Here is a 21,569-nt window from a genome sequence, read left to right as displayed (position 1 = left end):
GTTCTCAGTCCGGGCTGCCAGTTTTCTTCATCATCTACCTTCCAGATCAGTGAGGGCTTTTTTCATTTCTATTCAAGTCAGCCTGTATTGGGGGAGTAGTAAAACAAACGTCTGATTTAACACAACAACAAAACCACATTTATTTTATTATCCGCAAACAGACATCTGTATTGTTAAACGAAACTATATGATATTTTAATGTATGTACTTTTCTTAAATGGTTCATGTCATGGTAACGTCATTTTTTGAGTACTAAAAGGCACAAAGAATTGCAACCACTGATACTTTGCCACGTACCCTACACTAAACAAATACTCGACGATCCTAGTGGAAAGTTATTTGCTTCGAACTGATAATTTCTCTACAGAAATCTGTTGTTAGCTTCTCCCTGTGTCCTTTCTTGGGAAATTGCGATCAATCCGAAGCAACAGAAGCTGTGAAGTTCAGTGGCTGAGGAGCAGTGGCGCGGCTGCGCCTTTAAGCGCCTGTCTGCGCTGGGGGAGGAGAGAGCCTGTGTTGCAGACTGCTGGGGGATTCCTAGTATAAACACTTCAGCCAGACTCGACTGCGGAGTGCGGAGCTCGATTGCTACAAATTGACCTAGAGGCGTTTTTTTTCTCAGAGAATTGTTATTATATAGATTTTCGTAGAAAACGAATGATTATATGTGGCCTGTATCCTTTGCTTTTTTAAATTTTTTTTGTTCCTTGTATATAGTCACGGATATCAAGTGAGCCGAAATAAAGCAGGTTGCAAAAGGATTTCCCACGTTTCCAGAGACGCGACTCATGTCTTTGCTGGAGTCCTGTCCATAACCAGGCAGGTACGTGTATATCTGGCGGAACTGCAAGGCGCTAGCACCGGAGATAGGGCCGTGCTGCTGATCTGTGACAGTATGAATTTATCTACATTAGCACGCATTTGTGTAAACATTGGAATATTTCTGTTTTCGAAAAGCTGGGTTCTAACACAGTTGGGTACGTATATCGACATTAAAGTGCTGCCTAAAATGGAGCTTTAGTGATCGGTGAGCGGTGCCTCACGTCACTGGTGTAGAAACGTAGTTTCCATTTTGTTTTATTTTATCAGCTGAATGCAACATTAGTGCCTCTGAAGGTCCGTCGCATCTCCGCTGTGGTCGCGGGTTGAATTGGGGAGTCGTGTTCATCGTTGTGGCTCGGTATGCGGGTGGAGTTAGTTTACTGAAGGCTCAGGTTCAACAGAATAAAATAAGTCTCGCATTTTCTGCCCTTTTCTTTTTGATGTCTTTATTTTTTTGCATGTTTTATGCTTTAATGTTGAAATACTTAACAGCTTCACAATGGAACATCGACGAGGCGTCTAATAACACGGGTTCAACGTGGCCTTTAAAGACACTTTTTAGCAAGCTGTTTGTCGTAGCTTCGTGAAATGGGAGACTATGGTAGCGCACGCATAGCAGAACTGCAATTCAATAGTTAACTTGGTGCTGTAAGAGGTGGATCATATGGTTTCGATCCAGAATAGAGAAGTTCCTTCTGTAATTATACACTGGCACACGTGGCCATCAGACATAACGTTATGTTTTGCAGCAGAAGAACAAAATTTAGTCGATAAGATTGGAATTCAGATAGTAATGTTAAACATGTACTACTTTGCGAACAGCGGTTCTGTCTCTGCCTGTAAAAGTACCGTTTTAGGTTGGCTCTGTAGGTGCTGTTGAAATTTTAGGAAGTCTGTAGTAACCCATTGGAAAATCTACAGGGTTACTAATTATTATCAGACATTTAACTTAGTGTCATAAACTGAAACGGACAGCAGCCCACGTGCACAACCGCAAACTAGAGAAAACAGCTTAATAGTTTTCTTAATTGTAATTAAAATATACTCAAAATGAGGCGTTCTTTGCTTAATTATTTTACGTGTTTACGGAAATCTTAATTTCTTCTCGTTTAGTAAGGAGTTTTAAGGAGTTCTTACAGGGCTGCGATTATACTTTTCAGCCACAAAAGACTTATTTTTTTAAACATCTTCAGTATGATTAGGGCCTAGTTAATACGGAATTATTTTTCAGACTGTTTGCGACCGTTTCATAGCCTGTGTGTGCTCTTCTGGACTGGTAGACCTTCATCATCACTGGTGAAGCTGCTTGATCCCTGAGATCTTCACAGTTCAAGATGTGTTTATTTGGAGCGCCGTTAGTTTGGTTTTCTTTACATCACAACAGCAGACATTATCATTAATTTGTGACTGGGTCATTTCCAGTTTGTTACAATACAGTGTGTGAGCTTGCTAGTTGTGTTTTCACAGAATACAGAATTTAGAATTTAGATAGTTGCTTGTATATCTCGTCTATGGACAGCATGTTTGCTCCATTGTACTTTTTGGACAATCAGTCTGTATAAACCTATGCACATTTTTTATTTATTTATTTTTATTTATTTTGTTGTCTTTTGTTTTATAACTATTCTGATGTCTGTTTTTGCTTGTCTTGGGCTGGACTGCTGTAACACATCAATTTCCCTACGGGATTAATAAAGTATTATCTATCTATATCAAGTCCCTTTCAGGAGGGGGTGCTCTTTAGTTACAGGGGAGCTTCTTGGTTATTGTGATAACAACAAGGCGTCTTTCAAAGTTGTGGGGATACACATACTTCGTGCAGTATGACTGTGAGACTTGGCAACTAAGAACTCGCACACGATAATGTAAGTGCAATGGATACTACTGGATTGAAGTTGGATTTTTCTGCTGAATAATTTTCGTTAGAAGCAGGGGCTTCAGAACCATGTCCTGTTCTGCTCATTGGTATCCGATTGTATGGGATTTCTTAATTCACTTGTATATATTTGACATGAAAAATACTTTTACTGTGAGCTGCTCAGAATGGAGTGTTGATTATTTAATGCATTTTGTTGTAGGACCTATTTATCCTGTTATAAATAAACACATTCTATTCAATTTTCTTACTATTTTGTGAAGTCTGTGATAATAGAAAATTAAAAACTCTGATCAAGTTTGGTTTTAAAGATATGTTTTGTCCATGGTATACTTAAAATTGTATGAACAATGAAGTGGTCATGTTTTTGGAATAGGGTAGGTTTTTCATCAGATTTGAGGTTGTTCTTTATATAACACATTTTACATAGGTGTTTTTTGGGATCACATGCATACATTTGTGGCTTTCAGAATAAGATAATTAATCCTTATTTTTTGCATTTTGCTTTGTTGAATTTGGTTTGAATGGATTCCTGCAAACTTGCAGAATTTTAAGTTTTGTGGTTTGGATGCAGATCCTGTATATATTTTCTAATGAAGAAATCTGAATGCTTTGTTAGATTTGTTGGATAATTTAAAAGCGTATTATATGTTAAGAAATTCACTAAACTTTTCTCTGGATTGGAGGAAATCCAATAGTTTTTTTGCAGTGTTTATAAAACTTTCATCCAGTTCTGCAGAACAAAATCTAAACCCCATCTTGTCATTAAAAATGTTTATTCTTGCTTTGTACATGGAATCAGAATTGACTGTATGAAGAAAAAAGTTAAATATTTATGGATTTGTCTTTAGCTAGGTTAAGTATTGTTCTATTAACTTTTTCTGTTTCTGATCAATGTGTTGGGTTGAAAGGCCAAAGGTCTAAGTCGGAAGGTTGTAAAGTCAGATGCAGAGCCACACAGAGGGTAACTCCTCTTTTATTTGTTCAGGTGCTCACTGATGTCCTTTGAACCTCCATTTCAGAATGAATGGATGTATTCTAACTGGATCAAGGAGCACTGTCTCATACTCTAGAAATAAACACATTTTATCAAGTGGAGCTTTTAGGGATGAGAGAGAAAATGCTGTGGAGACACTACAATAGTTGTTTTTCTTTGTCTGTTTTAAGTTGTAATGTTCTGTATTCTGGCATGAATACTTTAGATATAGTTTTGTTTGCTGAACATTTTGTCAAGCCAAAAATACCTTAATGAAAAGTGGTGTTTTCAATATGTTTTGTTTTTCAGTGGTAAAATGCAGTGAGTTCTCCATAGCACCCAGCCCAGTCAGAATATTGCCTTGTAAATTGTGTTCTCATTTTTATAATCTCCTCCACAGCTGTCTTCAATGATTGAGTTGATTCATCTTGGCTCTTTCTCCTTTCATTTTGGCTAGAAAGCCCATCTCTGAGAAAATGCCTAGTCAAAATGGGAGTGGTTGCCTCCTTTCGTACAGATATAAGAGCAGTCACAGCCGCAATTATTATATGAAAAGCAAATGTCAAAACACTTTGTTTACTGCTGGTTCATTAAAGTGGCATGAGACAGTTTTATTAGTAAAGGCAAGATTCACATTATAACATTTGTTGTAAACATCCAGTAGTAGACCATAACACTGTGCCTGCAGAAATAATGTGAATAATATTGTAGAAAACCAAGTAAAAAGATAAAAGGATTGACAAGAAGGAATGACAGACAATTCCCTTGTTTTTTATTGCTCCCACAGCTGAATCTTTGAGTCTAAAGTCTAGTTTTTGATATTATGATATGTTTTTGACATTTGACAGCTCTTGAGAGTACCTCTCATCTCAATTAGCTTGTTATACTGATTTGTTTTTGCAGATGAGGTAAATTCTCACATGTACTAATAACTACAGATAGATCTAGGTCAGATAACTATTATCCAAAACACCCACACCTCCATAACCCTTTTCAAAAATAAAATACAGGAAGTAATATAATATTGACATTCAAAGACAAACTAAAAAAAAGACAAAGGATGGCATTTACTGTGGCTGCATGGTGTAACTGCATTCAGTTTTAGTTTCTTTTGTTTTTGTGGAAAAAAGAGTACATACAGTCAGTTATCAATAACCAGCTTTATTAACTATTTGAGAATGGTTCCAGGGCACAGGGGGACATACAGGAGAACAGGTGTTAGAACATATCACTGTCCTCCTGAGCAGATCATCTACATCATTGTTTCATTAAGTCTGGAGATTTCCCTATCTGCAATGCAGAAACATCTCCTACGGATTTCCAATGGTTTTGTCAAAGAATATGTCCTTTGTCAAGGAATATCCTGTATACAGTTGGGTCTGTGTCCATAAAATATTCCTTTTTAAAGTTATCTTTCATTTCTGATGCAGACGACAAAGGAGATGTCAAAGCGTACAAGTGATTCTTCTGCTTCCCAGAATTAATGTTAAGTTTAATTTAGAGATTACATGCTGATTTACAGTATGTTAAGTATGTATTGTCTTATTTGGTGTGACGTCTTAAAACAGCTACATGTATCTTCAAGGAAATGCCTTAAACTTTAGAAAGTTGCCTTCTGTTCTGTTGGATTATGTTTCACAAAACTGTTGGCTTTAGTTTTTGTAATATATACATATTATTTTAATACCATTCACGGTAGTGCTTTCTGAAACACCAGTAAGTGCTGCAGTATAGCGTTCATTTGTAGTTGTGCCGAGATGAGCACAAGTATACCACACAGTGCTGAGGGTCACAAATGTACTCTTTATCCATAGCTGTGTCTGAGCTGTATTAATAGTAATCAGTGTTGGATTTAATGATGCAGCAGCAACATTTTTGTAGAATTGACAGCAGAATCCAAGAGATCCATTTAACAAGCATCCTCTTGCATGTGATCAACTGATGTGCAGCCAGTGACTCCATCTGCAGGCCACGGCTGAATGCAGATTGTGTTTGTCTTCTTTTGTGGTAATTTTTCAAGGTGTACAAGTGAGGGGTTGCAACCCCAGGGTCAGAGTGTAAGATGTTCAGCTTAATTCAGTTGCCTGAAATGGCACAGCAGTCTGACAGTTAAATGGGATTCTTGTGGACTTAGTGCTCTTATTCAACTATGTCTTAATTTAACTGGGTTATATTGAGCGAAGCCAAAGTGCACCATGGCTAACTGAAATGCCAGTCATTCCTAGCCAATTCTGAGTCCTGCGAAGGTTAGGAGCTTGTCTATGTGAGCTGAAGGATTGATGTATGAGCCTGTCTAGCAAAGAATTCAGAGTCCAAGGCCATCGCAGTGCAGGCCTGTTAGTGAGGGTGTCCTTCACAACTTCTTAGCTGGCTGTCCTTTTGGGAACCTTCACAGCTCAGGCAAGGGCACTGTGGCTGGTACAATAAGCTGTGCGCAGAAATCCATCCTTACGTAATGATCTCACTTTAGTGTAGGATCTGACAGGGCACATGTAGCATCTCCTGCTTGACGAAGAACAAATTCCAGCTTAATTACATCTTTTTTCTTTTAAAAGCTTTTTCTTTATATAATTAAATTTGCTAAGTAACTCTGAAGGGAATTCTCTAGTTATGAATGAGTAGGAAGACGGATATATTGCAGTGTTTCACAAAGGCTTGTTTTGTATGGGGGTGGGGTGATTTATATTTCTGAGGGTCTGATCTGCTTACACAGAATAAGTTTTTTTTAACTATTTTATTGATGGTGTACTGTGCTCATTGGAAAGGAGTAGGCACTAATTTGCTAGAATGTCAGTATCTACATACAGGTTAGTAAATGGTCTAATTTCTGGGTTTTAGGTTGGTACATTATTAATCCCATGTGGGAAATTCAAGTGCTACAGCAGCCAGACACAATCAACACAGTACAGTACAAATGTAATGAGGTCTGTTTTTTTGGTTTTGTTAGTTTTTTGTGGCTGTCTGATATGCTCTTTGTGAATTTGTGTCTGATGGCACATGTATTAATTAGTAAAATATAAGGCCTTTCTTTGTGTCGAGTCAACAGTCAATCTGTACAATAGCAGCTTGTGTTTTTAATCTCGCTGCAATTAATTTTGCCTCTGAAACAGCTCTTCTCATTTTGTTCATTTTTAACATTAACTTATAGGTTCCAGGTATGGATAAGAAACTCAGCGGCTGGTTTCAGAGGAAGATTTATCACATCAGCTGATTGTTTCTATGGGGGGAGTGGAATTTCTTTCTCTGCTGACGAGTTGAAAAGGCAGCTCCCAGCCCATCTGCTCTGTGGGTAAAGGAGCCACTGGTAGAAAGTCAGTCCCTCTGTGCTGTAATCTTGGAACCTTGGAAACAGTGTTGCTTACTACAGCAGTCAGTTATTTGTAATGTCCTGTGAAGCTGGTTGGCGCATATCATAGGTAAATGCGGTGTAGTTGTTGAATTATGACAGGTGAGCACTAGCTGTTATCTCCAGACATTGAATGTAGGCTACCAGAACTGTAGGCTACAACTTTACTTTTAAAACCTTAATGCTTTATTCTTTTTAATCAGACCTGTTTAGCACATTACTTTTAGTTCTTGAGTATACACTGATGTGTGTTATTGTCTCAGGAGCAATGAGTCCACGCATCACTGCCTGCTTAGACACTTCCTGTGAACTTGAAAGAACATGGGAGCTGGCTATAAGAAAACCACATCAGAACCGGTCACAAGGCCCGTAGTGCTTTGTGTTAAAAGTCAGTTATTATTTTCAGGCACTAAAAGGAGATGAAGCTTGTTGGTGTAAAAGGTACCTCAGTTCTTGACAACACCCTCCCCCTAATTAAACCAGGCCTTGGCCGTAGCCAATGGGGCACATTGCAGCTTGCACTCTGTTTCTGAGCGGTGAGTTCAGGCTCCTTTCCTGAGCTGCGAGATGATTGCCTGAGACCCTCCATGGAATCTCTGCAATGGTTCAGAGCTGCTGGTGCAAGCCAGTCTGGTCTTCATCACTGTCATCAGTGCTATTGTGCCAAGTGTATCCTTCTCTTCCCTCTCCCTCTGTAGCCCTATTAGGGCAGGTCTTGGAGCTCAACACAAATCGTTCTGACGGTGGGATTAGTTGTAGTTGAGGTTACTGTTATATAGCAATACCCAGATCACTCTGCAGTCAATGCAAGGGCTAGAATGATGTTGTAAATATGTGATACTTACTAAAGGTAAATTATATTTAATTAAACAGACATGGCTTTTTAATATTTCTTCATTACTAATGAAGATCAGTATTTCTCTACAGGTGCTGTAATGCGTACATTTTCTGGTATTGTCTGGTACATGAGTGAACACTACATTACTTCTACAAAAATGGAAAACCTCTCCATTGCATGTAGGAGTCCCAGTGTAAACATTTTGACTTGGGTGTATTGTTGATTTCAAACTACAGTGCTGAGGGAACATTTGAGAATCCCTTGCCTAGGTTGGTGTGTAATCTTGTATATTTTAGACCCAAAATGCAATTAGGTCCTAATGAAAGTTTTAATAAAAGATTAATATAGTTTATGGTCAATAAGATAAACTGGAGACATCTATCAAGTAATGCTGAAGGAGATGCTACCTATTAGTGAACCTAAAGGTTTTTCTTATTGATGTGAGCATATTTACTGTTGGATTATTATATGAAGTAATCCAAATATTTGTGTTATTGTCATCTTTTGTTAAGACTTTCATGAAGATCTATTTATGTTTCAGGTCTAAAATATACAAGAAAACAAGAACTATCCAGGTATAATCAAACATTTTCTTGGCACTGTGTAAATGTTAAAACAAATTGCTGTCCTGTCAAATTTATATTCTTAAGGTTTGATCTAAGTACGGTATTCATGGCACATTCCTGGATTACAGCTAATACTTCCAGTTCCAGTGCAGAGCAGCTTTTGGGTTTTGTCTGTCTTTACTAAGAGGGTGAATCTGTAAAAAAGGACAGAGTCCTTCGGTAGAATATTCCCATGTGAGGTAAATGTTTGAAGCCCACCTTATTATTTTAAACTATTGTGTGCTTTGGAAATATAGTAGAATACGTTGTGATGGAATATCTCAAAACATTTGCACTTTCAGACTACTTATTTAAATGCTTTCTTTATTTTTTAAACAAACAGTTGTCTAAAACACAATGTGCTGATGAGGGGGGGGGGGGAAAGCTTGTTTTTTTGCCCCCTGATTTATGTGGCATTCCAGCTAGGTAGAAACATATAGTGAGGTTCCTCTACTTAAAGCATGAAGAGTGAGGGGGGAAATGCACAACACCTAGCATATATAGAATTAACGATAACACGACTCAGCTTTTTTAGTTCAAATATCCCCACTTGGCTTAGCAAAGCTTTTCTAAGCTTGCTGACTCATAGCACCTGTAAGAGCAAGGTGAGTGGACAGACTGGGAGTTTGGTCATTACACTGTTCTTTGCTACAGGCATTTGCCTCAGGGATTGATTTTTGGGAAAGGTTTGTTGATGTACATTACAGCTTTATCCTCTTGTTATCCTCATATTGTCTCACGATACAGGAAAAGGTGGTAAAAGAGCACTGTATTTAATAATAATAATAATAATAATAATAATATTGTATTTAAGATTTTGAAATAATTTTGAAATTTGACCTGTTGCAAGTAATTGCTTGAAAATTAATGCCTTTGTCTCAGCTGGCATGGCCAGCTGTGTATTGAGCCCATTGATCCAAAAAATGCTTCTTTCCACAATATCACATGAATGGTGTTTCTTTTTCAATTTCAGTACTCTCTTCAAGAGTCAGTTTTTCTTCAATTTTAGTTATTAGCTTAAATATTGCATTTAAATAAATTTTAGTTCTAACTGAGAAATTGTTTCATTTTGTCTTATTTCATTATGTCTTCATTTTGGTTTTTGTAGTTTTGAGAAAACAATGTTTTGATCAATACAAGGTTATTTTTATGAAAGCGACTGATAATGTTCATAACAAAACTTCAAAACAATAGTCAAAGAGCTTTTCTGTTAACATTTTTACCCCCTTTTTGGTGATAATTCTTTCTGTTGCATTATTATTTGTTTTGGAGGCACAACAGAATATGCAGGAAATAAACAAAAATCAACAGTACTTATAGGGCTGGAACCCTGGTTTCCCTGTAATTGTTGTTATATTTTTTCTGCATTTGTTTTCAAATGCCAGTTAAATCTGAATTCCTTGATTAAAAAAAAACTTGTGACATTTTGAAAGACCATAAACTCCAGTCACATGTTGTTTTTTTTTGTTATATTAGGTTTTTCAGAAAATTTGAGGATTTTTTGAAGTAGTTGTCATAGACATACAGTGTGAAACTTGGCAGCCATGTTATACCATGTCCATGATAGAACTGTGCTCACGAAAAGGTGATGGGTTTGTAGCTGCGTCAGCATGTACACAGCTCCAAAGGAACAAGTGAAGGTTTATTTCATGCTGAAAGGAAGGGAAAAGAGACGCAACATTTTGGCTGTGGAGTTTTCTTCAGGTGTCAGTTAGATGGTTTACCTAGTTTGGCTGCCATCTTGGATTGAGCGATTGATGAGACTGTTTAATCATTATAAATTGTGCCGCCGTCTCACAAGATTGCCAATAACACATTAAAAAATGGGTTTCCATGTGCCAAACAAATTGAAGGGCTAGGTGGTTTTTGAGTAATATCCTGGTAGCACCATGAAGCACCATGTAGTTCCAGGGCTCATAGGGATCTACAGTAACTGTTCCTTCATCCTTCAAATTCTCTGGTCCACAAGTAAAACCACTCTGACCTAAGCCATTGAAGCCTGTAGAGCAGTGATTCTGCTGCTGCAGTAGGTGTCTTGACAAAAGTAGATCTCCAGCTGTCAACATATTTACTGAGGCATTAGAGCTGACATAAGATTCAGAAAATTGACATTGTCCATCAGCAAGCTCCATGTGCACGTGGCCCCAGCATTAACATGTGAGATGGACACTCATATGAAGTACCTGAACAACAGAGAGCACAGAAGGCTCATCCTCATCATCTTTCACAGAAGGCCGACACTGACAAAAAAAACAGCGTCGCATGAAATCTGAAAGTGTACCCATTGGCCACATGAGGACCAACACCATCAGAACTGAAACCTAACTGACTGTTTATCATGTAGTCATCACTGCTAATTTATTTAAAAGCACTGAAGATGTATCCCCTACACTACTTGAGAAAGATTTTATTTATCAAGTAGGAGGACAGAAACACCAACATCTTCCAAGCAGAACCACAAGACCTGGAGCTGTGATCTTCAGCTATTTTGGGTTGGTCATAAGATCCAGGGGTCAGATTCCAGGCTCCCAAACAAAGTTCTGTTCTCCCAGAAGGCCTGAAGAAGCCTTTCCACAATATGGTAAAAGAAAGTTCAAACAAATGTTCAAGTTCAGTGTCGTTATGTTGGGAGGAAGAGGCAAAGCAAGAGCATTGAAGAGAGCGTGCCATGATCGGATTAAATGTGCTCGGAGGTCAGTGGTTGGGCAGGCACTGGCTATTCTTACACTCCAATTTACATAGACTCAATTGGCAGGCTTACGGACAGCAGTGTTATAATTAGACACTGGACTATCATTGCTGAAGCTCAGAAAGCACCCTGACGTAATCACATGATTCGACCAACCAAAGGCTGTAGATTTCTGCTTCATTATCACCTGACCTCGCTGTCAAGCTGGGCATTATTCCTCTCTGGGGAAAAAAGAAGTTTGATGAGTCTACTCTGACCTTTATTTGTGTTGGGGTTCTGAAATGAAATTCAAAATGTACTGTTAATGTTACAGTTATTTAATCATTTGCTTGCCAATTGCTAACAAATTGAAATGCAAATACTTGTGTGGTGCCAATTTCAGATTTTGAGAAGGGAGGCAGTGCCTCCCTCACCTTTTCTGCACCTGCTCAACCTGCCAGAGACTGCACAGCCAGTGTTGCTCTTATCAGTCACCCCCAGTTTCAAGGAAAGTAAACGTCCCCGACTACGAGGGATAACCAATGAGTGAACAACTAGAGCTCTTACATGCATTTGCATGAAGGAAATGATTGATTGATCACCAAATAAATATTTTGACAGAATTCTCATTTACGCTGGGAAATGAGTGGATTTCTCCATGACCATTCTGTCTATGAATGATGTTGTCCCTGGATCATACACAGCATGTGACTCGGTAATGTGCCTGCTATTAGTTTTTTGAACATCAGGTTCTAGGACAACTTCCCTGCCTTTTAAATTACGTACTGGGCTGAACTGCAATCACTTAGTGGCATCTCAATGAGTTTTCCCCTGTAAGAAAGTATTTTAAGATGTAACCAGGACAGAATTCCATTTGTTTCCGTTCGTTCAGCCTGGAGCTGTCATTGGCAGTGCTGTGAAGATAAGAGCATTTCAATCACAGCAAACTGGTTTAGACATCAACAGTACAAATGCAGCCAATGAAGAGAGTGGGTGTTGTCTGCTATTAAAATATTTACCTTTGTTAACCAGCATCTTAAATGATCAACCTTTTGAATGGCATATTTTGAGAGGATATTGTCAAACATATTCACTTACTGTACTTCAGGTATCTAAACAGTGAGTGACTGGGATCTGAAAGTGGTTCACTTAAAGGTCAAGGTTGCTATTCTAGTTTGTTGTGAATATGAGAATGCATTTTGAGAGCTTTATCTTGCAGACTGTTGATAACCTGGCACCTGCTGTGTTTTGTATCTACCCACTAGCAGAACAGTAGCAGTCAGGTTTCTTGACTCTTATATTCTGCAACTTTCATGGAGTTACAGTTGCCTTGTTCTATGGTCCTCATTAAAGTTCTTATTCTTCCATGGGGACAGTTACAAAACATGCTATTCCAGTTTAATAAAAACAGTTATTACGAAACAATGTGGCACTGTTGTGCTGTGGTATTAGACAGAAATGTGAATGTTGCTTTACAGACTCACTTCAGAATAAAGTGAAATCCTAAACAATGCTTTCTGGCAACTTAGGTTAAACGTATAGCAGTGTAGCTGTCATCAGGTGGTTGATTGGTTGAAGTTTCACATGCCTTTGAAAGCATCCCCTATTAATATCTTGCATACTTTTTTCAAATAACTTGTTGGACCAGTTGAGTAGAAGGACTGAATATAGTTCCATTATAAAGCTTTCCCTTTTTCAGACTGTTAAGGTCACCCAAATATATTAGTCCTTTTATTAAGGTAAATATCAAGTTGTCAGTAGACTGGCAGTAGACAGTCTGTTCATTTTTTGTGTTGGTATAAGCTGTGTCAATGGAAACAAGCTATTTCCTTTTAGTTTCCTCATGTTTTGTAAAAAAGAAAGTATGTTTACTTTTAACAAAATATGTTTTTGTGCCACAATGTAGTGCAAAAATAGCTGATCAGAACCAAAGTCTTATTCCTCGATTTTATACAGAAACTTTCATTGTCTCTCCAGTTCCTCTTCCCTAATCGATTTCAGAATGGAAAATCCATATTCAGAATGTCCATAAGGGTACCCAATCATGTGACACTTGTTCCAATTTAATTTAGAGGTGGCTTCCTTAAATGCTTAAATTGATACCTATAGTTAGCAAGCATGCATTAAAATAATGTTTACAACCATACAAAATAAATCTGTATTCCTTCTCAGTGAGGTGGTGTTTAATTAAATGTTATAAAGTCGAATATTCTATAGATGAAGAAACTAAATTTGACAGATTTTAGGGTTTAGTTTTTATTGCCTAAAAATTTGGCAGTTACTTTAATTGCACCCTGTTTCCACCGTGAAGCCCTTTCTGACCTGCTAGTGGTGCTGTTGGGTGACCTTTGCCCTCTTTCGCCTACAGGTCTCATGAAAGCCATGCTTGTACACAGTACATTTCACCATGGCTTTGCAGTGCTTTCATTAAACTGCTTCTGCATTGCATCACATTCAACTTAGAATCGAGGAAGTCTGGCTTTGCATTAGCTGTTGTAAGTAATGCTTTTTTGAATGGATGGGTGAAAGCTCAGGTACAGAGTGGTGTTTTTTAATTATAATAATAATAATTGCTTACACTTATGTAATGCTTTTCTGGACACTCCACTCAAAGTGCTTTACAGGTAATGGGGAGCCCCACCTGGATGATGCGACGGCAGCCATAGAGCACCAGAACGCTGGTGTTTGTGCTTGTGTGATTGCAGTTTCAGGTGTGGCTCATTGAGGTTTCCATAGTAGCTAGGTGACTCATACTTCGGTGGTCTTGCCATGTGACCTGACCTTGCTGATTAGGCTGTGATAGGTTGAGCCTGCGATTTGTCAACCTGGTTTCATGTCCTGTAGAAAAATGAGGCAACAGAAAAACAACAGCGTTTAAGTGGGCTGAGTGAGGTGAGTAAATAAATGAAGGGCAAGAAGAGAATTTGGTGGTGGTTTCTTGACTTGGACAGATGTCGCCATACAGAAGTGTGTCAGTGATAATATGACAGGTTAGTTTTGGTTACAGTTGTTTAGGCTTCCTTTATAGCTGACTCTGCAGACCTAAATCAATGTTCTTAGACACATGCGCATCACATACTCTTCAAGTTTCATATGAACAATTTTTAAGTGATGTTGAATGGTAAAGGTATTTGCATTAATATAACATCTTAAAGGTCTATGCTTTATTTTTTTCTTCTTCAAAGTATACTCTTTTACTGTACATTACACACATATTCATTTCCAATTTGTATCTCTTAACATATAACTTCCATATTTGTGTCTACCTCTGCTTTTTCTGGGTTTATTAGGACCTAATCATGTTTGTAAAATCGTAGACAGGTAAATAGTTGCTTTTTAAATTCCTATGTCTGTAGTTTTTAGTAACCTTGCAAAAGACTGACTTCACTGTTTTATGAACAATGTCATATCAGTGTAGATGAATATAATTAAACAAGTGCTTATCATCAGGCCCAGGAACGTTCAGTGGCAGGTCAAGCCTTATACAGGTCAGGCTGAGGTTAACACTTTAATGTGTGCATCTCAGTACAAGAACATTTTCAAGTTCTACAGTATTTATTTTAGTGCTAAGGAGAGTTATCAGCCATAGATTTGCAACAGAGTAAAAGGGATATATGTGTTCTAAAAGAATAAAAAAATCAATAGCTGACTGTCGGTTCATACGGAAGCCAAGCAGATTGTTGTGTTCTTGGAACCAAACCTAGATGAGCGAGACAAATCCAGAATGAGCCTTGTTGTAAGTCATCAAACCCTGTGTAGGGGAAAGAGAATCAACAAAAAAACTTACCAACTTCTTTATAGTTTTTTGGTTAATAATGAGAATGTGTTATAATATATTCTCTCTAGTGAGAGGTTCTAGACACTGAACAAAATAGCTCATTTAGTCACAATTCTGGAGTAACTGTCTGCTAAAGCCCACAATTAATTTTCTTGATTTTTCTCTCGCAAAGTCACCGTTTAGACTGTGTGTTTTGAGTCATATTAAGAATTGTATTACTGTTAAAATCTTAACACCCCTAAATGGGGAAAAATTGAATTAATTTTAAGATGTGAGCTCTGTTGATGTCTTTAATAATTCATATCATGTCCAAATTATTTATGAGAAAATGTTGATTTTTAAAGACCTGGAGCCTTCATGCTGGGTGAGGAAAGGCAGCCATGGACCTGGTGAAATAATGTGGCTGCCTGCTGCATACATTTTGCTGGAAGCGGTATTTAATTAAGATGTGCATGGCTTACACAGACATACACTGATAAGAGTTTAATGCTTTTTTGAGGCTATGAGAGCTTGGTTTCTGATTGGTTGGGTTAATGAAGGTTGTCTCTTTAGAGCTGCTTGATCAAACTCGCTGGAACTTTACAGAATGCATTCCATGGTCTATGAAATTGGGTCAGGGTGACCTACTTTCTCACAGTTCAGGGAGCTGGGTGGCTGAGTTATGGGAGTCTGTTTGGGGAGAAGTGCTTTTGAGAGGTTGTTCCGGAGACCAGGCCACTCTTCTACACATTGTTGGGAGTGGGCCAGCGTGCGTCTTGTGAACAGCATGCTTGATTGTGAAAAACGTGCAGATGAGTCCATGATAGTCTTCCACGTGCCGTGCAAGTAGGTAGTAGATGTAGCTGATCTTCTGTATACTGGTCCTGGACTCGTGAAGTGGGTTGGCCTATTATTAGTTCATGACTATGTGCTCTGTGCTGTTTTCCTTTTCTCTGACTATGAATTGCGTGGGCTAGTTATCCTGAAATTGTCTAGCTGTGATCATCTTGATGCCTGGATTCAAAAGGTTTCTTCATTTTCACTTAGGCCCCCGTGTAGCTTTCTTACTTTATTTTCATAACATTCAGACATATAACACCCTCTTAGAGGCTAAAGATATTACAGTAAAACTTTCATGGGCCTTTATGACTGGTGTTCAAACAGACATAACATAACGAGTGTCAGCAGCTTCCATCGCAGCTGACACAGCAGATGTTATAGTATGTTTTAGCATTAGAGCTATGGTTAGAATTAGAGTTTTGGTATTTCTGAAATCTTAAGTAGGCTACAAAAAGCATGATTCAAAGTAACTATTTCCAATGGGATATTAAGGATAGAGGTATACCATAGAATAACTCCCCAGTGTGTTGCAGTCTTTTTCCATGACGGTGAGTATAAAAGAGAGCTGTGACTGCAGTACATTACTGTGACCTTGACCTTGTCCTGAAACCTTGACCTCTGCACCAAAGGCTCAGCTTCTCCATCTGTTGCTTATCTGAGTCCCTGACAGGTGTTCTCTTTACGCGATATGTGCAACCTAATCTTTTATCTGGCATAATTTGGCATCAAAAAGGCCCCCATTTAAATTTTAGTGGCTAAATTAAGACTAATGATGTTGCTTTGGTTTGTCTAGTCTCCAAGCATTGCAAAAGATGTGGGCTGTTTACTGTACACAGCGTCCTGTGAAATTGAAATCCTGTCAATATTTTTCTAAGACCGAGGACATGAAATGTTGAAATGTATGCTCAAAGGCCATGGTGTGTGCTGATCACCGCATCTTAACTGCTAATTTGGGGAGATCCTCCTCTGCTCGGTTTCAGAGGGAGCCAGGAAATATCATGGCGGCATGCAGGGACTCCTGAGTGAAAACGTAACCATTTTAGGTTTTCTATGTGGCAAAGAGGGCAAAACAAAATGCATACATCCTGGTACCTGATTATCCTCCACCTCTTTGTCAAAACTTGCTGTCAGTTCATGCATACTGAAATTAACATTGGACTCATCACTAAAGAGGATTATGTAATTGGTGTTTAACCTTATCAATAAGTTTAATATGTTCCATGAATGATACTTTGTCACATATGGTAAAAAAGCAAAGTGTGATTTAATATGTTAACTTTAACACGTTCTTATTTAGAATTTTGTATTCATGTAATTCTGAGACTAGTCATAAAACTGTTTTATTGGCCTTAGGAATAAAGGTCACTGATGCACCCACTAGAATAACAAGATGTAGCTTGAAGGCCCCAGAGCTAGAAGAGTGATCCCCTGATAGACTGGAGTGGACCTGTGCCCACTGTGGCAGTATCCTGTGCTCAGGATGAAGGATAGCCCTCAGGATGCAGCTATACGTAGTATCTGCTGGCACATTCTCATTGGTCCCCAAATATAAGCTCCGAAACACCCCAGAGCATGAGCTACTTTTTTCCTGCACATTTTGAGGACTAAAGTGAATAAAACGTTCATTCGTGCCATGAATTGTTAATCATGCTGTGAATAGGTTAAAAACACATCTAGCCAGACATTTGGATTATTGTCACAATCAGCTCAGTGCTAAGGTTAAGGATAGAGTGTCCTGAGAAAAAAAAAAATCTTTTTTTTGGACTGGCACATATCCGCCTAAGAGCAGCACAGATTAGTTAGAGTGAAAAAAACATTTAAAGAGATTTGAGATGTCCTTCAGCTAGTTTGAAGGTTTTTGTCTTGCAAATCCAGTACAAGGGCGCCTGCAGGCATCTCGACCCTGCTGCGCTACTGATGCCTCTCAAGGTCACACTAACCCACCCCGTGACATTCAGCAATAACAGGGAGAACGGGAAGGGGTGCAGAGAAATTGCCTTTGTGATCTGCTGCTGTGCACAGGGAGAGGCAGCACAGACTTCTCTACTGTAAATACAATTTGTTACTTAAATGTTTGAAATTTTATGACATACCTGTGACAAAGTCATCTCATGCTTATTGAGAACACATGTACATAAGGAAGCTGAAAGGCTTCAAAACGTCTTTGTAGTTGACACATATGCAGAGACAGAGATGGAGAAATGCACACAGAGAGAGATTTAATTATTTAAAGGAGCCAACATCCAAAACCAGGAGATTCTGCAGTCTTTGAATGCCAACTGAACACTCAACATGCACCTACGGTTTCCATCCTTCTCATTATCTCTTAAATCCAGCTTCATCTCCAGGTAACTGGTAAGAGGACACTCCCAATGAGGACAGTGTAGGAACTGCCTGGAAATAATAAGCAAGTGAATTAAGAGTTTTCTATCCTCCTTCTACTAGAAGACGGATTCTCCCATTGGATAGTTTATGGGACAGGTTTGGAATACTGTTTACATTTGGAAATCTTTAAAAAGATACTAGATCAGCTGGAAATCAATAACTGTAGTTGGCACTTTTGTAAAAGAGAAAAGCAAAAAAAAGATGTTTCTTAAAAAAGCTTTACATAATTGCAATGTAGAACTTAGGGGTTTATTAATGTAAAATGAGCACCTTTTTATGCCTTTTGCACTTGAAATACATTTCAGTATTATGTCAACACACAATATAGATACATAAGACTTCCTGTTTAATTAAATTTATTCTTAATTAAAACATGTCAGCTGTCATGCAGGGACCTGAAGGCCTGGCACACTAAATGGTGTGTGTGGGGAGAGAAGTGGAAGGGTCTGATTGTGGCCAATTAAGATTCTCGTGTGTCCACGGGAGAACGTTCCTGCCATGCAAACCAGCCCTCCGCTCCGCCACACATGTTGGCGGACATGCTGAAGCAGTGGCCTGTGTTTGTATGGCTCTGCTGCTGTACTGGGACTCGTACCGTGGGGCAAGAGCCCAGCCAGTGATGTGTGACGCCTGGCAAGCTGGCACAAGTCGGAGGCCATCTGCTGAACGCGAGGCTGTTGTGAGTCACATAGGGCGGGGCTCTAATCCCCTCTCCCCAGCGCAAAACACAGCAACTTGGAGACATTAAAAATAAATGCAGGCTCCTGAATAAGTCATTTGAATTTTATCTTCTAATTTGTCATTGGAGGTAATGCTAGTCCATCTTTATCAACAGTGTAAATGGGGCCTTATCGTTAAAAAGAAAAGTATTTATAGAAATTATCTTCGCATCACAAGTGTCACTGGAAGACAGTTGAATGGACTTTTGGAGGAAAAAGTGAAAGAGCCCCAGGCTTCTGTACAAGAGCACATCCCCAGAACAGCAGTCACCCGTTACACCTACACAGACTGCTAGAATCGGTAGAATTATCATTTCTGAGAGTATGCAAACACATTTTTATGCAAACTGTACAGGAAATGCAATACTGTATACAAAAATGCTAAAAGTGCAGTCCAGATTGAGACTGAGATTGATTGAGACTCTATTTTGTAAATGTTACTGTTTAGGTCTTGAAGGTTCTTCTTATTCTTATAACACACCACCTGTTTACCAAGGTAACTGCACGGCATTACTTCTTTATATTCTCTCTCTCTGAGATATTTGTCATCCCGTAGTTACACAAATGAAATCTTCTATACAAAAATATTTGTTATTATCATATTATACATTTCTTATTATTATTGAATTACACACCATCTACCTGTCTACCTTTCTATTCTGACTTTGAAGACATTATATTGGATGTTTCCTCATTGCTTACTGTTGGTCTTGCACCAAATCCCAAAGAGCAGAAGTCCAGGAAACATGAATATTATTTAATGACAGCTATTTATTTTTATCCTGTAATAGTCAAGAATGAAAACCCCTTCGTTCTGTTGTCTTGCACAGGCAGGGTGAGCTTGTCAAACACCCCTGTTCTGGTGTTTGTGGAGGGGACTTGGACCACTCTTAGTTACTTGCAGCCTTGGATATTTGCATTCTGTTTCAGCGGTTTCCTTGAAATTTCCTTGAAAATACTGAATACCTCTTGGTCACACGTGTTTGCACTGATGACTTCAGTTAATAGCTCCGATGAAGCCCACAGTAGGTTTGCTTATTAACTGCCTCCCTGTCTGGGGAAAAAGGCAGGAGACCCAGACGCACTTTCCCTTTTAATGTACTGGCTTTTCTTCAATCGTTTAATTAAGAATGCTGAGATTATTCAGTCTGGAGTCAACTCCTGCTCTCTTCCAGGCTTTCATTTATCTATGATTAAATTGCTATCATTCTGTAACTGTACTGCGTGCTCTCTGAGAACTGCAAAAATCAAAAGACGCTGGAAAGTGTGAGAAAGGGAATGATGCTGTTGAAGTGTTGTAGTCAATTCTTGTTTTCACCCTTGTTGGCTCATTAAACACTTTAATATGTATCTTTCAGGTGTGGTATCCAGAGTCCCCTCTTTGGTAAATATGGCCCAAATTGCAGTTTTGAAGAGTTTAGTTTTTTATTTTGTTGTTTTAGTTCATCTTTATCTTCAATTTTGCTTTTACTGATTTAAAAAAAAATTTTTGTGTAGAATGCTGCAGCAGTTCTTGACAATTTGTCGGCAACTCTCAGCTGTTATTTGCTCTGAGTTTGGACAACCTGGCTGATATTGACAGTAACGGGTCCATAAGAACTCGGTGACCCTTAATTTAAGTAGGTGAAGGATTTCTTTATTCTCCTTGTAAAGTATTTTAAACTTTTTGGATATGATACAGTTTAATGTGAATCTGATTTAAAAGAGGAAAATGGTAGAAAAGGGGATTCCCCTTTCACAGTATTAAATATTAAACAAGGTATCTTATTATTAAAGAATAATAATAATAGATGTGTTACATAATAATGTCATTTGAATTGGACTTCAGTTGAAAAGCCAGGACTCCTGATCAGCGGTCTTTAACGACTGTGTGAGAGCCTGGCACTCAGGCTCTGCCGTGCAGGTCCAGCTCCTCCTCCTCCAGCGCCCGAAGGGTTAATAGGTTGCTGTAATTGGCACCCGCAGCTGCTCTTTCTTTCGACAGGGGATGGTTTTGCAGCCTCCGCTTTGTGTGACAGCTGCCTAATTGGGCATTCTCCCCTTGTAGCCAGCCTGCCTCCTCCAGCCGGGCTGCTGACGAATGGCAGCGGATTACAGATGAGGACACGCTGACCTGCTCGACCTCCCCGCGGAGCTGTGGGAGGGGCCTCCTGCGAGCCCGGCGCCGCGGGTCACTGGAGGATGAGGTCGTGAGAAGGTGGAGATTCTGCCAGGTGGCGGATGACAGAGTGTCACATGACTGTAGCCTGATGTCAGTATGTCAAGGGCACAGGTTTTGGCACGACGCGTACCCTCCTCTTCCATCTTTTTTTTAAAAGGTGTTTTGTTACCGTTGCAAGCTCTTGGCTGCGTCCCCAGTTCTTTTCAAACACAGGCAAAAGTATGATGATAAATGTTCTAAATATTTTGATTTTTGGTCATTTATTTGTTCTGTCTTGCTGCTATGTAGAAGACTAGTAGGATAAGGTTGCGTCCTTGCATCAAGAAGTGATAATCACACTCGTAATGCTCATTATGAAGTATTTCTGGCACTGCAAACTCAGGAGCCTGCCGCCTGTTAGAGGCTCGGGAGTCTGCCCCTGTACTGTGATGTTGATGAAAGTAGTTCTGTGAGGAATAATGATTAATATGGAAGAATGTTTATCATTATTATAAAGGTGCTGTCGGTGTTTGAGAAGAGGTCTTCCTCAAACTTGAAAAACTGGTTAGAGTGGGTTAAATTAGTAATTTTAATTGT

At 38.9% G+C, this 21,569-nt stretch overlaps 1 protein-coding gene across 3 annotated transcripts in view; it reads left to right on the top strand.

Annotated features, from left to right (window-relative positions):
• Positions 1-599: 599 nt before the first annotated feature.
• nrip1a (nuclear receptor interacting protein 1a) overlaps positions 600-21,569 on the top strand; it is a 40,918-nt gene continuing 19,948 nt past the window's right edge. Inside the window, exons 1-2 of one of the 3 annotated variants that reach the window (XR_016091353.1) lie at positions 600-823; positions 20,880-21,111. The gene's annotated coding sequence lies outside the window, so the exon portion shown is untranslated. Of the gene's footprint in view, positions 824-2,634; positions 2,688-20,879; positions 21,112-21,569 lie in introns of those variants that run through there. The other 2 variants (XM_088922146.1, XM_088922147.1) reach the window with 2 other exon arrangements.

Source organism: Atractosteus spatula, chromosome 7, assembly GCF_055471065.1.
Source record: "Atractosteus spatula isolate fAtrSpa1 chromosome 7, fAtrSpa1.hap1, whole genome shotgun sequence".
NCBI lineage: Eukaryota > Metazoa > Chordata > Actinopteri > Semionotiformes > Lepisosteidae > Atractosteus > Atractosteus spatula.
This window is presented reverse-complemented; position numbering and strand designations above follow the sequence as displayed.